Source organism: Takifugu rubripes, chromosome 13 (assembly GCF_901000725.2).
Source record: "Takifugu rubripes chromosome 13, fTakRub1.2, whole genome shotgun sequence".
NCBI classification, from domain to species: Eukaryota; Metazoa; Chordata; class Actinopteri; order Tetraodontiformes; family Tetraodontidae; genus Takifugu; species Takifugu rubripes.
Window position 1 is genome coordinate 5,153,781 of NC_042297.1, and position 4,748 is coordinate 5,158,528.

Sequence of the window (4,748 nt, forward strand, 5' to 3'; positions counted from 1 at the left end):
GACTGGAGAGCGTGTCCGGTGAAAAGTTGAGCAGGGTCTCAATCATGCAGCGATAGGGGTGGGTAGCGCTCGACTGAGAGATGAGTCGATCCCCCAGGGTCGCATTGACTGAAAATTGTATTTAGAGGATAATTGATAAGACCCACCGCTGCGTCATTAGCTAGGTTCGATCCGTTAGCGTTGGTGATTTTTACACGGAGATGCAACAGAGTGTCGTTCAGATCCAGATACCGGTCCCCGTCTCCGGGGATGAAAAACTCAATGGGTCCCCCGTCGGTGATGGCTGACAGGGGAGAAATTTCCGTGTAGGTTTTTTCATCGATAGACAGCTGCGTCATAGGTGCTGAAAATAAATCCAATTCGGCCAGAGTACACTCTGGAGATTTCTGATGTACTAGAGCCATTTTCTTTTTTCTCAAAGAAAAGATATTCTTAAAAAATATCAGAGCTCCGGACGGACTTCTTCTTCACACGACGGCCTTTTGCAACTGATTTCTTCCTTTTACCGAACGGCTGTTTATTAAAGCTCGAGGGGATGCGTTCTCCGGGGGGTCGTCTTCTCTTCCTACGCGACAACACCATAATGCCCCCGGATCCTTCTTGCTTCATCTCTTGATCATCTTCTTGATCACCGGCGAACCGTTCCATCACGTGTTTGACGGCGTTGGAGGCGATGTTACTCGCAGCGGCTTTAAGATGAGGTTTAGCTATTTCGAAACCTTTCTTGGCCAAAGGGCTGACGAAACGAAATAATTTAGAAAACAAAGATCCTATCCCCCGACCGTACATGACCGGTGCACCGTAAAACCCCGGCAAATTCCCCCCTACTTGACTCTCATAATATTGTACAAATCGGTGAGGATCTTCTCTCAAACCTACCCGAGCCATTTTCTTTTTCTCTATTTTTCTCTTAGCCTTGAACACTTTGTGTGTGGATAGCTGATCAGCCTCCTGAAAATGAATGATGAGGACGCGGGCGATTGGAATATATATAACCCTGGGGTTCAAGTTCTAGGTCTAAAGTGGAGAGTCGCGATAGTCTTGCCGTATGAAAATTTTACCGGTTTGTTTTGATCTGTTTTTATCTCCACCTGAATGTTTTCAATGTGGTTTTTGGACACCGGTAAATAGTAAGCAGGATTGAAATACTGTGTGACGATTTCACCGAACGTTCCTTTTACATCAATCGTTCTCAAAAGTGGCGCATAAACGTCGCCGACCATCTGCGGTGCAACTACGTCGCTGTAACAATACATGTGATAAAACCCAGCTCGTAAATCGCAGGGATAGTACGCATACCTTTGGTCAAACGTAAACCATTCCCCTGATTTCATACCCATCAAATATGCCAGGGGTCCTTCGAAGAGTACGTGGGTTTTACCTCCCGATTGGAAATCAAATCTTTTCAGAAGACTGTCATAGACGAGGTAAATATCAGACTTTATTCTTCTAAATTGTCCGTCCATCTCGAATCTAAAGGCTGAGATGCCGTTGAAATATGATTCTCTCATCTCTTGACGATGCACCTCGCTCTCCGTGGCCGGTTCTTGAGGTTTTTCCCTCCAGTAAAAGTAGGCATCCTCCTGATAAAGGTGATAAAAGGTGTGCGGGTATGAAATCTGCGTTAAAGCTACTTCCCAGCTTCCCTCTAAATCGATATGTTGAGGCAAATCCACGCGGTAACTGGAACTCGTGTTTTCTTTAAAAACATCGACGCTGGCGTTGGAGGGTAGGGTAATAAAAAAACCCTCGTCCTTCGGACCGTACATGATGAAATGATATCCGTTGCGATCGCGAGTTGATTTTTATACGTTCTTTAAATCTGCGGCTTTGATCCAGCTGTTGAATTTCTCCGGCCAGTTTTTCCAACTTACAAAGACTTGCTTTTCACCCCTGACGACGCGATGCTTCAGAATCTTTTCTACGTGGAAAAGTCTGTCTTCCCCCATCGTTACCTTTTGTAGCTCTGGCTCATAAAATGACCCTTGGATGGGTTCTCCATCGTAATCTTTTAGCTTGTACACTGGAGGGTCGCGAGGGATGCGTTCAGATACCGTAAACACCTCGTTCGTAAAACTCTGTTCATATTTTTTATCAAACACTCCTCTCAGTTTTGAAATTCTAACTAGGTCCCCCTTCTTGAAATTCATCTTGGTTTCAACCTTCCGTCGGTTTTCAGATTTACCGTACAAGTTTTGAAACACTTTAAAAGTGTTCTCCGAGGTTACCTCAGCGGGTTTCATCTTGATACTGCTGTGATAACTGTGATTATAGCTTTTCACCAAGTCTTGTAAGACGTCGGTGTATCGCAGAGTGTTGTTTGCTGTAAAATATCTCCACATTCTACCTTTTAATGTACGATTAAATCTTTCAATCACAGAGGCCTTAAGGTGGCTGGCGGTGGAAAAATGAACGATATTGTGTTTTCTCATCAAAGCTTCAAAACTCTTGTTAAAAAATCAGTTTGTATTTTTTCAGGCGTCTGACTTGACTCAAAAATGGATTCAAACGCCTTTACCACCTCAGCCGCTGATTTTCTCTTCAGAGCCCTGACGTAAGCTTTTTTGGAAAATATGTCTATGACCGTTAATAAATAATTATATCCATCATTATGCTCCGACAGGGCTTGCATATCGCACAGGTCCGCTTGAAATTGGTTTAAAGGGCGGGGGGCGAAAACCCTGTTTCTTGGAAAATGTATCCTGGCCGGTTTGTGTAGAGTGTAAGCGTCCTGTCCCTGTAGAAATGTTTTAACATTTTCTCGAGGAACCGTCTTTCCCATTTCTTCTTGCACCCCCTTATGGAGCCGCTCTACACCACCGAGGCTACCGGGATGCGCGGGATCATAGTACACTTTTTCCATGAAGCGTGTCTCAGACATGTTGAAAACAGAATGAGAAGGGATGCTCGTTTGTATTTATTTTTTTATTAGGTGTTAAGAAATCTTTAGCATACACATTTTGTGAGTAACATGAGCAAATACATTTGTAACATTTGTAATGTGAAAGTACAGATAGTCAAAAACTAGTCTAAGACCAATGCGTTATCATCAATAGAGTTAAGACTTTATGATCTAGACTGAGGCAGATATCATCGTGTAATTTTCCAAGTTCTTCCAAGATGCTTACAGAATGGTTGTTTTGCACAAGTCTGCTGGTCACATCAATGAGCAAAGCATAAAAGGCTATCATATGACATGGTTTTACAACATCATTGGACAGTTCTTTAAAAATTACTTTAAAACAATCCGACAATCCAGATTTGCTCATAAGCATCGTGTCATTTACCATCTCTTCCCAAAGTGCGGGTCCTGCACACGTTCTGGTTTTTTCCAGCAAGATGTTTTTGTTTGAAGCCGTTTTGTTCTCAATAGCCTGGTACAAGATGTTTATTATCTGACCCTTGATCAATTGGATCTTGACACCTTCTACATCGTTTACAACTTTTCCCCAGAAGCTCCCCATTTTATATCTGAAAATGGTGTTTTCAGATATAAGTGTTTTCAGTCCAGTACTGAGTCACCGTGTCCAGATGTTCCTGTTTAATCTCGCTGTCGTTGTCGGCGATACTCTCGTACATTTGTTGGATGGGAGTGTAGATTAATTCGCTGGATTTCAGCTCGAGCAAAAGGGTCTCTGCGGCGATCTTGACTTTCACGTAGTCAGCGTTGACACCGCACGCTTTCAGGAAATTTTGAATAGCAGGAATGAACTTGGGTGTGTAGAGTCTTTTCATCAACATGTAAAAGTTGTTGCGGTAGAAACCCGGTTCGATCACATCCAAACACTGGTGTTGGCGCTGGCTGGGGTGGTCGATCCGACATCCGTTGCAAACCTCACCCTTGTACAGGTCCAGGACGACGCTAAGTAGATGAAGAACGCCTTTTTTTACCAGACCAAAGAATTCAGATGCCCAGCCGTCAAGCTGGTCAGCACCGTTACATACAGCCCCGGGGAGATCCGATGCGTCGTCGGGCAAAGGCAGATCAGGGGTTGTTGAGCGTGAAAGACTCTCCACACCGCTCACAGAGATTGGAGAACCTGGACATGAAGAAGCCGGAGACGGCGCAGGATCTCTGCCTTGGAGAAGAGACTCGGACAGCTCTGGAAGTGATGCTGAGTCTCTGACGGGTGGTGTCAGTGAGGGTGAGTGAGGACTGGACACCCCAGGATCCGATGCCGAGCGTCCGAGGGGTGGGGTTGGTGGAGGGCTTAGCCAAGGAGTGAGAGACTCGTTAGAATCCGTGGGATCCAAGCGTTGGATGAGTGAGTCAAAGTCCAGCCTGCGAGGCCGAAGCCGACGTTGAGGGCATTCCGCTTGTGTCTCATCCTCATCCCACAGATAGGAATTGCTCGGATTGTCAGATCCGCTCTTGACACTTCTGTTGGTAGACATGCTCTCCTTAGTGTTTCACTCCGGTAGTGGGTAACGTATGGTTCAGACGAACGTCTTTTATACATTTGAGATATGGGTGTGGGCTTACACGAGGGAGGACTCTTTTTTTCGTCACCACAGTGTTGTTCCAAAGACGACAATGGTGAAAAAATTTTGTGATTTTATCATCCATTTCATGCATCTTTTCGATCCATGCTGCAAGAGGTAGAGTCAACACGTTGCTGAAAACCCCACAGTCTGAGTTAAAAAGATCCAAGACAAAATACTGTCTCGGTTTCCCTGACATCTCTTCCATCTGCATCTTGTAGCTAGCACGATAGAACCATCTTCCCGTACCCGAGGTTTTCGTCAAC